General features: G+C 52.7%; 1 long non-coding RNA gene across 2 annotated transcripts in view; it reads right to left on the bottom strand.

Moving 5' to 3' along the window:
* Nucleotides 1-13,720, bottom strand: part of LOC116282414 (uncharacterized) — a 61,536-nt gene extending 47,816 nt beyond the window's left edge. Inside the window, exon 1 of one of the 2 annotated variants that reach the window (XR_004191914.2) lies at nucleotides 13,593-13,720. This is a non-coding gene — a long non-coding RNA (uncharacterized lncRNA). The remainder of the gene's footprint in view (nucleotides 1-13,592) is intronic. The other variant, XR_012073734.1, reaches the window with a different exon arrangement.
* Nucleotides 13,721-14,099: the final 379 nt, after the last annotated feature.

Genomic DNA, 14,099 nt, shown 5'->3' with positions numbered 1-14,099 from the left:
CCCTCATCACTTTGTTTGGACCTCATAGGCTTGAATCTCATTCACATCTTATCCCTCTTGGCAATCGACATAGGCCTGGCAGAGGTGAAGTGAAGTGGGAGTGAATTTTACACCTGGAGAAACTGAGGCCCCAAGTAGTCAAGAGGCTAAGACTAGAGCCCAGATCTCTGGGCCCCCTATGCATTGGCGCATGGTGCCAGGGCCGGAAAGACCTATTGTAACAGACTTTGCACCTGTGTCATCCTTACTTAAAGTCTCCCAGACTTGTGCATGAATGGACCTTTTGAAAGAAAAGCAATTCTCATAGCTCCTATCTGTGAGCTCTGAGCAGTTCACAGACCCGATTTGTCCAATACCAACTTAAGGAACTGAAGTCTTAGTACATGAAAATGTTTAACTGCAGAGACTTCTGTCTTTATAACTATTTTAATACTATTGAAATTTGAATCCAAATTTTTAAAGTATTCAGAGAATCCAGGAACTCTGAGAATAGGTACCATCCTAGCTCACAAACGAATTCACAGGAAGGCGTGAATGACTGATATCTGCTTTTCACTGTGTTGCTAGGTCCCAGGGTAATTTGCATTTTTAAATGTACCCTTGGAAAGGACCATGCATAACTTACCAGGACGCATTATAAGATGAAATGGCAGTCCTTGGGTCACCCAGGATGGTGAGAGACTCTTGAAACCCTTCAAAAGAAGCTCTGTCCAGGACATCAGCTCATGCTGTGCTTAAGATGGGAGTAGACTGCACACACTCGGAAGGCCAGGGCAGGAGGCGTGTAAGGGAGGGTTGGAGCGGGGAGGTTCCAGGTCTCTGTTCCAGAAAAAGGATGGCTTCCCCAGATTTCCCTTCCAAATTGTCAGTCTGCTTCCTAGTCAGCCCTGCTGATGAGGCTGGGCTCTCCCCAGCGATGCAGACAGGCTCCCCACCCTCCCCCACCCCCCCCCACCCCAGATACACATAGATTCTTCCTCTAGGCTGCTCTCACACACTCTCTTCTCTGCAGAGATGAGGTAAAGCATTCAATTCCCATAGAAGACCAGGAACCCAGGAGATGTGCCTGGTTCTGAGACTTGCTGTGTAACGTTGGGCATGTACCTTCTCTGTACCTTCCTTTCTTCGTCTATAACAAGAAATTTGGATTAGACGGTTTCAGAGGTCACTTCCAGCCCTGACCACTCTGCTATGCTAGTTCTCCTCTCCTTATGTCACGAAAGGTCCTGTGGTGATGTGGAAGTGGCAGGGGCTTCTGATTCATACAAATGTGCGTGCAAATTCTACTCAAGTTCTTTTTAGCTGGGTCATCTTAGCCAAGGTACCCAGCTTCTCTGAACTTCACTTTTCTCAAATTTAAATTAAGGATAATATCTTCTATTACATAGACTTGTTGAAAGCATTAGAGACAAAAAACATAGTGTGCCTAGTTTGCTCTCAGTTAATGGTAGTTATTAGTATATTGGCTAAGGAAAGCTGTGAAAAGCCATGTGTGTAGTGGCTGAAAGCAGGGACCTGGAAGTCCCACAGCCTGAGTCTGAATTCTAGTTTGGCCACGTTCTATCGTTGTCACCTTGCATAAGCAACTTAACTCTATACTTCCATGTCCTCATCTCTAAAATGGGAATAATCATTATACTTATCTCATAGAATTGCTGCAAGGGCAAAATTATTCAATAAATCAAACACTTGAGGCAATGTCATATAATAAGTACTCAAAAATATCAACTGTGTCATGAATAGCCTAGGGGGAGGTTTGTGGGTGGGTGTGTGGGTGGGGGTGCTCTCACCACTCTCCATCTTCTCCCACCTCCACTTTTGCTAAGCTGAATCTGAAGTCCTATTCTCTTTCCATCATTCACCTCCACAGCCTATGGACCGACCAGTTTTCATCTAGCACTCAGAGCCTGGTGACCCTCATCTTCCCTGGCTCTTTCAGGAAGCCCAACTCATTCCTATGCCCTCCCTGAAACTGCCCTCCTCTGCCCCCTGCAGCCTGTTAGCTTGTTCCTGTAACCTCTGCGGAGCTAGACTGCACACAGCCTGTATGTGCCAAGGTAGTCAGCCCTTACGCAGAGCTCCGGGGCTGTCTGATCCACTACAAGCATCGCAATGTGCTCAGAGAAAGGAATTATGCTGCCTCTCTTATCTAGGTCCTGATAGCATTCACTGACCTTAAGTTCTTCCTCAGAGCTGCCCTAAATTTCTGCTTCTCATTCTTGAACTCTTTTTCAAGTCTTTACAAAACAAAAGTGAAAAACTCTTTTTTGGCCATATAGATTGGACAATATGTATACATTGTATGATACCCAGAGGCCAGGCTGTGAAAGAATGGGTACACTCATACTTTGATGGAGGGAACAGCCTCTTTGGAGGAAGGTTTAGGACTATCCATAAGAACTGAAAATAAGCATATCCTTGACCCACTGATGCCACTTCTAGGACTCTATCATGTAGAAGTATCTCTATCTGCTCAAAGATATTCTCACAAAGATGGATGTGCACTAAAGCACTATGACTGCAAAACTTGTAGGGGAAAAAGTAAATAATAAACAGAATAACTATACAAAGGAGGACAACACAACTTTAAAAGGTGCGTGCGTGTGTGTGTATACACACACATATATGGAAATATTAAGCTAAAAATGGTACGTTGCAGAAAAATATATATGTTTTGATCTCATTTAGGGAAAAAAAGCCCACTCTTTCCCCCCACATCTCAGCTGGGTGGAGGCTTCCTGCAAGTTCAGGCTGGCTCAGGACAGCCTGCACTGGGTCGAAAGCCCAGCCCCTTCCTTCCAGCCAAGTGGGTCAGCACCCCAGGATGGCCACACCTGGGGAAGGAAGGACTATTGAGGCCCCAGGGTCAGGACTCCTGCCCAGTGGAACAAAATGGTAGCAGCCTCCATTCTGAGGCAGACAGACGTGGGTTCGAATCAGGACTTCATCTCTTACCAGCTGAGTGACCTTGGACAAAGTTCCTCAGCACTCTGAGCCTCCATTTCCCCAACGATAAAATGGGATTAATAATACCTACTGGTGGGGAATTAAAAGAGACAATGTATGGAAGGGTACAAGACAATCTCATAAATGCCAGCCTCTCACAGCCCCTCAAAGATTTCTTTTACTTTGCTTTCAAATTCCTGTAATTCAACCTCAACAGCACTCCTACTCATCAGCCCTTCCATCCTCCCCACCCTAACCCTGATTTGGTCTCCATGGTGGTTTCTTCCCAGGTCCATTTTCACTCCTCACTAGGTGACCACACTGAGATCTCCTCCACCACTGAGTTGAGTAAGACTCATGAAGAGAGTTCTCTCTGGGTAAAAACATCCTCTCCTCCTCGCCCCACCCACCTCCCCAGTGTATTTCCTTTTCCTTCCCACCTGTGCTCTAGCTCCCACCCTTAGGCCTTCTTCAGGACATAATCCCATCAGTCATCTCCCCTTTCTCTCCTTGGCATCTTCAACCCATCCCTGCCCTCCACCCCCAACCTTATAATAAAGCTCAGATGGGTCCCATGGTAAAACACCCACTTTTCCAACCTGCTGCCCACCCCATCTCCCATCTTCTTTTACCACCAAACCACCTCCTTCCTACCTTCCTGCCACAAATCCGGGGACCTTTGTTTGGCCTCCTTCCTTGGGGCCCTCACTTTGACTTCTGGGCAACAGTGGAGACAGCCACAGGCCCTTGGAATCGCGCTCCTGGTTTTTGCGACTTGGATGCTCTGCAACGCCCAGGATTCTGCCCTGTGACACACCCCTCACACCTCCCGCAACCTGGCCCCTCTCTATCTTCTGAGATCAACCTGAGGGTCAGACTTCCATCTTGTTGCTGACAGAGTGACCGAGCTTGGGAAGAAAACTTGACCCGTGTTCTCTCTTCTTCAGAGTAGAACACTTAAGCCCAATAACATCCTCAAGTAACTTCCCCAAGGCCACACAGCGCGTGAGCAGAGGCCTGCAGTTTTTTTTTTATCACGGAATCAAGTGCTTCCGGAACTTTCCCGCTCTCCGGAACTTCTTCCTTTCTACTCTGCACACTTTCTCCGCCCTAGAAAAGCCCAGCCAGGTGCATGTTAGCATAAAGACGTCCGTAATTAGTCTCCATTTCCGCCGGGTGGGTCATACACCGCTGCCTGGGTCCCAGCCTCTGGCCCGCGCACCCCCACCCCCTTATTCCTCGGCCGCGGGCATCCCGGGCACCTGCCCCGAGACGGGGCAGGAAGCGTACGCTGAGGCCGGGCCCCTGCCCCACCCTGGCCAGCCCTCCAGGGACCCCAGCTACGGTCCTTTTTCCTTCGCCGCCCGGCGCACGCAGCGCGCGCCTCCCGAGCGTGGGAGGGTTTGATTGACCTTGGCAAGAGGCAGCCAAGCTCTCAAAGGCCTCGGCCCCTTGCGGCCGCTCGGCGCCGGGGCTCCAGTTTCTGCCCCCACCATCTCTGTTTCTCGCCTGGCCGGGGCCCGGGGGAGGGGAGCTGGCAGGAGCCCACTTCGACCCTCGGCAGCAGCGCTCCGCTGCCGGAGACGAGATCTGATGAGAATGTCTTCCTGCAAATTAAGCCTTCTCGGGACTCTTCATCCGGTGCCGGCGGCGAGCCCGGCGCTCGGGGAGCCAGTCCTGGGGGCAGCGCGGGCGCAGCAGCGGCAGAGAGGGCTCAGCACCCCTCCCTGTGTCCCCATCCTTCCCGCCTGCACCCATGGTTGGCCGGCTCAGGGTCGGAGGGTAGAGCCCAACTACCAAGGCCTCCCAGAGAGAGTGCCAGGCGTGCCCCTCTGCCCGACTCGGGCTGCCCAAAGTGGCCACGCACCTCTCCCCCTTCTACCGCTTACCGGTGGGGAGACACCCTCCTGGGCCCTAGAGGAGAGACCCCTGGGGTCCAATCCAGTTTCTGCCTCGAGACAGCAGGGTACTTGGACGATTGCTTCTCTGTTTCTCCAGGTGTTAAAAGGGGGTGACAGTACTTTTTGGTTGGCTCTCGTGGGCATTCATGATCCTATATGCCAAGAACCCGCCACAGGTTCCCAAGACACAGTAAGCCAAAGGTCCTACCCAGCATGACCCTAGAGCTTCAGGAACTCTGGGAACTCCTCCCACCCTATTGTTTGCAAACGTTTCCACCTTCGTTTTTCTGTGAAAACGATCTGAAGCTTTCACTCTTAGAGAAGTCTGCAAGGGGTACAAGAGTTTCAAGTATATTTGGAAGAGCAAGAGGTAGAATTCTGGAACATGACGCTATCCTGGAAAAATCATAGACTCCAGGAAAATAAAAAGCAAATGTCCTAACGCAAGAACTTGGCCTAACACTGACTGCAGTCATGTAGGCTATGAATTTCGTTATTGTTTAATAACTATTATTATCCCCATTTCACAGACAAGGGAACTGTAGCTCAAGTGATTCCTCAAGGATTGCAGAATTGTTTAAACAGCAAGGTTCCAAGTTGAACCCAGCTTCTCCAATTCCAAATCCTGTTCTCTTCTTTGCTACCCCACACTGCCTTTGGACAATACTATTTTGTACTGTTTATAGTTTCTGCATTTATCACTTTTTTTCTTAGTATTGGTGATTTTTTTTTTAAAGATTCCAGCCTGTTTTAACTGCACTGAAGGAAGACAAAGAGGAAAGTGTGTGTTTGCACTTGCTTCCAGATTCAAAATACCAAGCAGGGTGTTGGGGTGGGGTGGCAGTGATCAAGTGGCAGGGATGGTGAGATTCCAGGAGCTGGAGCAGCAGGGCATCTTGGGAAGCCCCTAAGGAGCCCCTCTGGTTCTAACCATGAAGAGTTGGTGCCTGAAAAACAGTCCTCCCACGCTTCCCACACTAGGGATCCAGGTAGGGCTGTAAGTGCCCGGCCCCAGGCCTGCCCAGCTCTGTGGTAAGAAGGATGCTTGGCCCAGAGGTGGCCCAGCACTAGGCTGCTTGCCTCGGGGGTAGCTTCCTGGCAGCCAGGGCAGTACACACCTCTGGGAGGACAGACAGAGAGGCATTCAGAGATTGAGACAGGAGAGAAAAGGTGGGGAGGAAGCACTAGAATAAGAAGGAGAGACAGGAACCCAGAGGGGAACAAGGGAGCTATTCAGAGTTAGAGAGGGGAGGCCGCTGGGGAGAGAAAGAAAAGACAGAGGAAAAGGGGAGAAAAAAGAAACAATCAGGCAAGGGGCGGGGGGGGGAGCGGGAGGAGGGGAGACAGAGCAGAGAGGGAGAGAGTGGAGAAGAGGCAAAGCAGAGTAGCGAGAAAGGGAGAGGCACGAAGGAAAGAGAAGAGGAGAGGAGAAGAAAGGAAGGAGAGAAGGAGGGTAGAGGAGGAAAAGGGGGAGAGCCGAGAGGACCAGGGGGAGGAGGGAAGAGGCAGTGACAAGAACTGGGAGAGGGAGGGGATAGAGCTAGCGGCGACGAGGAGGGCTGTGGGGCCGGAGGGTGGGACCGTGTGCTAAGCTTTTTCTTTCTCTTTTTGGGGGTGGGCGGCGGATCTCTGCCGAGATAACCCAGCCAAGCCCCCTGCCCCGCGTCCCAGCGAGGGGCCGCAGCTGTATAAATATCGAGGGTGGGAGAGTGGGGCTGCTGCCTAGGGGTCAGCGACACCGGAGAAGGCTTTGCTGTCATTAGCTAATTGAGCCCCAGATGTTAAGAAAAGGTTACGTCCTCCTCCGGAGAGTTTTTCTTTTTAAACACTTTACACAGATTCCCCAGCCAAAATGGCCGGGAGGCGCCGGGGCCCGCACCCACCCCACCCCCAGCCCACTCCCCCCGTCCCACTCCCCAGGGCCCCAGGCCCCCGGGCTCCCGGAAGCCGCCAGCCGCGGCCGCTGCCCCTGTAATCCCAGTGGCCTGCTCGGAGGCGCGGCGGGCAGGAGCCGGGACCACCGGCGGCGGAGCCAGCCCCCAGTCGGGGCCGCCGACTGGGAGGTCAGCCCGGAGGGAGGGCGGCGGGGAGCGGGGGACCCCGGGGAGAGGGGCTCTCAGGCTTAATCCCCCTGAAGGTTGCAGATCAAAGGCGCTAGCGCAGAAGCAGAGGCGGTGCGGGTGGGGGGCGGGAGCTGGCTCTGGCCGCAGCCCTCCCCTCAACCCCATGGGCTGGGTCTCCTGGCCCAGGACCCCAGGCTGCCAGCCCAGGGGGAAGGGGCTCCGGCTGCAGGGTGAGGACCGCAGGCCCACGGGAAAGCCGGCCAAGCGCCCCCACAGTGCCTTCTTGGAACTTCCCCCTCCCCGGGGGCTGAGGGAAGGGTGTGTGTCCTTCCCACCTCCAGAGAACAAAACTCCAGAATGCCAGACACTTGACATATATTCTTTCACTTACTTATCACAATAATCTAATGGGGTTTTAAAAATTATTATTATTGGTTCATAAGTGAGGAAATAGGCGTCGAGAGGTTAAAGCCACTTGCCCAAGGACACACATCTTTAGGAAGTGGCAGGGCAAAAATTAATTCCACAGGGCTCAAGGCCCTGCCTTGCCCTTACCCCTCACTACTCTCCTCTAGCCCTTCTATCCTTACCTCTTCTCTCCCATCCTATCCTCCTGCACTGTCCTCCCAGAATCCTTCAGCCCCCAAGAAGGGAGCCACCCACCTGTGGCCCTGACAAGTGGGGTGGAGTGGGGGTACAGCTTGTGCCAAGGGCGCGGCCAATGTGGCAACACCTACAGGCTAAATGTGCGGGATGGGGCTGGGCAAACATGTGCCTGGGTTGAATCTGAGCTGAAAGAATGTTCATGCTGCCCCTGCCCCAGAGGTGGAGCTCCCTGCTCAGAATAGAACTGAGCAAGTCAGAGCTGGAAGGGGCCTTGGAGATGAACTGATCCAGCCCTCTTGTTTGACAGATAAAGCTGAGCCCCAGAGAGGTGATGTGTCCTCCCCAAGATCACACAGCTAGTTGGTGGCAGAGCAGGAATAACAGCCCAAGAAGTGCCCTTGACTGAGTGCCTTGGTGTCTCACACGGAAATAGCTCTGCACACCTGATCTTGTTTAGCCCTTCAGCAACACTACAAGGTGAAGATTATCATCTGTGTTCTAGACATGAGGAAACTAAAGTGTGGAGAAGCTAAGGGTACCCCAGGTCTCCCATTTAGAACGTGATAGAGCTGGTTTCGAACCCAGACCGTCCTAAAAACTTCCCTTTCCATGCCCCCAGGATACTGGGGCTAAGGAGTAGGGATTGAGGGATGGAGAGGGTATCATGAGCTCAACAGCTCTGGAGACACAAGGGAAAGAGGACACAGGCTGGGAAAAGTCCTTTCCTGCAACTTTAGATTGACCCTCCATGGCTTCCCTGAGTGGACCAAATACTGAGGTGCTTCCAGAATTCCCTTTTGTGTGTCAGTGGTGGGGAGGGTAGAATTGGCTCGTGACCCTTCTGGATTGTGAGGGTATGGAGTTGCAGGAGAGGCTTAAATTTACAGGCTCCCTCTGATTTCCTGCCTAGGGGAGGCTGCCATTCAGGTCTAGGCCCTACAGCTTGGCTGTTTCATCCCCAACCCACACCTGGCTTCTCAAGGGGCACCATCAATGCCATCTCACCCCAGCTCCATAGACAGACTCCAAAAGCTTCATCCTGATACCTCTCCCCCTTCTCAGCTTCCTTCTATGGCCCTGCCCCACCTCTTCTTAGCTTCTCACTGACTCCATTTCACTCATTCATCCATAAATACATTCCACAAAAATTTGTCATGTATGGACTATGTGTCAAGGCACTAGGCCAAGCACTGGGGATACAGCAGGAAGTAGACTGCCCTTTTGGCGCTTGCAGTCTAGCAAGAATGCAGAATTAATCAAACAAATATGTAAATAAATATATAATTGCAAATTGGTGTTAGGAAGCAAAGTACCAGGAGTTTTGAGAAGTTATAACAATAAGAGGTCTGTATGTATGAGATGATTATTGAGACAATAGAGACTAAAGATTATTATTACTTATAATTACCCAAACTGGAGGGCTGAGGCAATCATGTCCACATACCACCTGCAATTCTAGGGTAGGTCACAACCCAGTCTGTCCCGGAGGGCCCAGCTGACATGGGTGAGAGTGAGATGATTAGATGGTGGCCCCAATGCTGACAGTCCCCTCTGCTACCCAGCTTGGGATGAAGCGGTGCCCAGTTCAGAGGTGGTGAGGAGGCTGGGGGCACCTCTGGGCTGGGTCTGGAGGAACAGACCATGTGCCCAGCTGATGGGTGTGTGAGCCTCTGACATCACTCCAGGGAGAAACCCCTCCCTGCTCTGCCTTCTATTGGCACTAACACTTACTCTGGCACTCTCCTCCGCTCTTTAGGGAAGAGCTGGACAAGACTGTGAAAAGTGTAATAGAGCTAGACAGGCCCTGCCTTGAGGTCAGGCAACCTTGGGCTCAAACCCCACTTCAGCCAGTTCCTGACTGTGTGACCTCCAGCAAGCTCTTGGTGTCCTTGAGCTTCCTGTCCCTTCTCTGTTCTTGGAGAGAGAGAAAAAGAGCCTGGCCATGTATGGCTGTGAGGAATTGATGAGCTCAGGCATGGAAAGCACCAAATATAGTGTCTGGCCCCATGGTTCACCATTAATAAATGACAGCTGTCGCTCTGATTATATAACAGGATAATTAATATATAATGATAATAAAAGAAACCTCACTCATGCCCTCTGGGCTCCCACCTGGTTCCCTGAGCCCCTCTGGGAGGTCACTCCCACAGTCAACCTCCTGTGAGAAAGAGTTTTACAGCTCCATGAAAATCATCTTAGCAACTGCAGAACCTCTTGAGGTCAAGGCAGGACACACAGTAGGTGCTCAGCATTGACTGGGTAGTTGGGAAGAGGTGGGAAGTTAGAGTCTGGGAGACGCACAAGTATGCTGCTAGGGGCAGTGCCTCCTGGCTCCAAACCCCAGGCTCTCTGAGCCCCAGGCGGGCTGCCCCACCATACTGGGTAGCGCCTGGCCCAGCTCTACACTCTTCATAGGCAAAGCACCAGGCTGGAGAGGTCTGGCCTAGATGAGCCTTCCCAGCCAGCCAGGCAGAGTCCCAGCCATGGCCACCGCGCCTGCTCCAGCCGCTGCAGGGCACAGTGCACACCTGGAACCCATTAGGCCTGGCCAGGAGCTTGTTCCCTCTCAGCATAAATAGAGTGAAGGGTTTGTTTTGACTACTTTAAATTGTGCAGATTTTAGGGCCTGAGAATTGGAAGCCCCCAATGCCCTGATGGACAAACAGACTAAGAAGACAGAGGGCTGAGGCAGCAGGAAGAGTCCAGTCTGGTTCCGGTTACTTGTCACTGACTGCTTAGCTGGGTGAGGATCATCACAGCCACACTCCATGGAGTGCATGCTGTGGGCATGATGCTTACATATGTGTCCTACCTCCCAGCAACCATGCAGGGTAAAAATTAAGAGTCCCTGACTTCTGGATGAGGAGAGGCAGTGACTTGCCCAAGGTCACTGGGCTAGTGTGTGGCAGATCTGGATTCCATACCAAGCTTGTCTGATGCCAAGGCCAGTGGAGGTCTTTCCAGGGACCATCAAGACTGCAGTGGGGTGGGGCAGAGCCCTGTGTCACTGTCAGGAACTCGAGACACACACAAGTACAGTTGCTGAGACCCTCACCCCCGCCAAAGGACAGGAGTCTGAACCTCTGCACTGGGCTCCTTCTCCCAAGTTGCCAGCTCCTGACCTCAACTGCCCCAGGCAGTTGTGCCCCCCAGGTCACGGTCAGGTTGACCTTGGCAGGAGGGAGAGTTTGTGGGCCCTGGGCTGCTGCCAAGGCCTCACGAAATGAAAGGGAACCTTGTCCAGTCCCACACAGGGCCCATTCTCTGAGCATCTCGAGCCAGCCCAGCCCCCATGGAGGGACCTGATCCCTCTTCGCCAGCTATTCATAGACTCACGGAAGAGCATCCGTTGCCAGGGGCAGGGCCCTTAGACGTCCCCAGGCCCAGCCCATAAAGTTTACAGTTAAGGAAACTGAGGCCCAGGGAAAGGAAGGACTCCCTCAAGGCCACACAGTGAGTTAATGGCAGAGCAAAAACCCAGACCATTGCTTCTGAGGCCTAAACCTTTTCCCCAGGATCTGGGCCTCACCCTAAACAGGCAGCCTGCCTTACCTCCCTCCCTCCTTCCTGGAGACATCCACAGCTGTGCTCTCTGACCCCCTCTTCACTTCCACAGAGGGACCAGCATTATGGTTGGACCCTCCATGTCTATCTTTTCAGTCATCTCAGCTACCCAACCTGGAAGGCGCTGTCTTGTGAGGCGGGGATTGCCCAGTCCGTGGGAGTGGTCAAGCAGTGGCTAGTTGCCTGCTTGTCATGGAAGTTGCCAAGTGGGGATCCTGCTGTCTGAAAAACGGTCTCTCTAGACGTTCCCAGCTGACACGCCTAGACTCCTCACAACCCTGGGACAACCTAAGAGAAGAAGAGCCTCCCAAGAACAGTAGGCCAGAGGGCCAAAGAGCCACCACAGCATGTGCATACTGACCCCGTCCATCCTCCCACGAGGGGAGAAGAAAGATTCGTAAAGGTTCTCTCTGAGACCCTATAAGCCACCCCCTGGCCTCCAGGCTTCTCATGCTTCCTTCACCACAGGGAGCCCACATCTTCAGACAACAGAGGTTTTGTCAGAGGTCCCCACAGGAGCCACCCAAAGAAGTCCAGGCCTTCTTAGGCCTCTGATTCCATTGTCCCCTGCATCTTGGGGCACAGACCCTTGAGGCTGTTATCAGGGTATGAGATCCCAGAGGAAAACAATGCCTTCTGGAAAAGGGGAACCCCAACCCCATCCCAATTCTCCCCAAGCTATGCCCTCAGCATGGCCCAGCCCAGTAGGTCTGTTCTAGCTCAAGAGTAGGGACCTGGAGTGACCTGGGCCAATGCCTCCCCATTCCCTAACCACCCACATATACACTCTACAGGTTCCCCTCAAAGAAAGTGTCCTGACACCTAGAGAAGAAGGTGAGCCTGAGGGTGGGGAGGGGAGCTGAGGGCAGAGGATGGGTTGGTCAGTTTTTGTTTTGGGTTTTTTTTTTAAATTATCATATAATGTAGTTGCAAAGAAAATACTATTTTCTAGGAAATAAACACACTGCTGCCTGTCAGCATTCTCACAGAGGTACAGACTGCATCTCAAAAATCAGCCAAGCCCCTTTTGCTGGTTGAAATATCTCCATGTATCATAATGAGTATCTGGTTGAACCAGGTGAGGCCCAGGTCCAGCAGGGACTGGACAGCAGCCCAAAGAGGTCCTGAGGCGCTCTGTCAGTAGCCCCAGGAATCTGAATGGGGTTGGAGCAAGGGACAGGAACAGGGCCTTGGGAAGAACACCTAGAAGGGAAGGGCTGAGAAACAGTGCTGTTGGACTTTTGCAGGAAGAGGCCAGTGGTGGGCAAGACTAGGGCTTAGGACAGCTGATGTTCAAGTTCACGTGGTAGGCGGCATCCTCCTGCCACAGCCCAGACCTTTGGTGATGGCCTATAAGGTACAGACCAGAGTTCCTGTGTCCCAGGTGGAAGGGTGAGGAGAAGCACACACATGTTGAGAGTCCTTGGAAATACTGAGGTCTGTGAGGGTTTGTGTGTCACTAGGGCAACTTTATTATTATTAACACTTAAGTATTAAAGGAAAAAGGTGATCTTTGGAAGGCTAAAACTTGCAGACATCCAAGAGGTAGATACAAAATAAACAACAGCCTTTGCCTAAGAACCTGCCATGCAGAGCGCTTAACATACACTGTCTCACTCACTGGCATACCAGCCCTGCCAGGGAGGCATTATTATGCCCATTTGAGAGATGCAGAAACTGAGGATCTGAGAGACTATGTGTCCAGCCCAAGACTACAGTTCTGCTACTACTATTAAGTAGCAGAACCTAGACTCTTAACTGTTGTCATGCCCACTCCAGGGCAATATTCTTTCCCCTGCAGTACAGCACTGAGGGATAGAATGTTCAGGGGTTGCCAGATTGGAGCTGGACCACCTCCCTCGCCCATTACACACACACCCCCTTACATCTGAGGAGCCTGAGGTACCTAGAGAGGTGAAGCAGCTTGTCTGAAATCACACAGTTCCTCAGGAGTTGAACCAGGGCAGAATTCAGGACAATAAAAATGTTCTGAATTGCTGACCAGATGGAAACTCTGCACACCCCCGCCCCCGCCCCCATCAATCTGTCATAGCCACCCTGATTCAGCTCCTGTAGTTGTAAGTTGTTTTCTCAGACCCCCTCCCCCAAACACACCTGTTGTTTTGGGGGTCTTGAGGCAGGGCCCTTTGAACAGGATGCTGCCCCCTCATTTCAGACCTTCCTCCCCTCACAGCCCATCGGATGGCTTGCACACCTCCCCCTCCCTGGCCTCAGCCCCCAAGGGACCCTGGGTCTCTGGTTTTTGTCAGGTCTGAGAGTTGGTGGGATTGATTTATGAGAGGAGCCCCTACCCCCACCTCACCCTGAGCCCTTGGTCCTCCTCCTCCTTCTCCTCCTCTTCCTCTTCCAACTCCTCCTCCCCTGCCTGACTGCCTGCTCAGTTTTCCACAGAGTCAGGATTTCCCTGGGGCTGGGGGCTCCAAGCCAAGAACAACACAAGACCGGTTCCCCCACCTCCCCTGCCCCTCCCATCCCCCTCCAGCTCACTCACCCGCCACAGCGGCCCCCTCAGTTGAGAGGAGGGGTTGAGAGGAGAGGTCCGGGCCCAGCCTGAGCCCCGAGGAGGGGCCAGAAGCCGAGGCCCCTCCCATCTTGAGCCATGGCTGCCCTCCGCTTCATTCCCTCAGAAGTGCCTTTCTTCCAGGGCTCGCGCTGGCGAGTGCACAGAGGACTCTGGAAGTCCACACGGGTGGGGGAAAACAGAATTCTGAGAGCTCGCTGAAGTGGGGTGGGGGTTGTCAAGAGCGGTGAACAAGTCTCGAGACCCACACTCTGAGGGAGCAGGTCAGTGAAGCCCGGGAAATCTACATTAGGGGCAAAGCAGAAAGGATCCTGGGAGCCTCTATTGGCTCTGCGAGAGGGACGAGCAGAGGCTTCTGAGACCCTCACACTGGAGGGGGTGGGGAGCAAGGGCTCCAGAGGGTTAGTGGGCTTAGGAAGGAGTGAGCAAGGGGGTCCCAATCAGTCTCTGGTTCCCTCTCCAGGGAGAAAGTAGGCA

This window comes from Vicugna pacos, chromosome 1 (assembly GCF_048564905.1).
Source record: "Vicugna pacos chromosome 1, VicPac4, whole genome shotgun sequence".
Taxonomy (NCBI): Eukaryota; Metazoa; Chordata; class Mammalia; order Artiodactyla; family Camelidae; genus Vicugna; species Vicugna pacos.
This window is presented reverse-complemented; position numbering and strand designations above follow the sequence as displayed.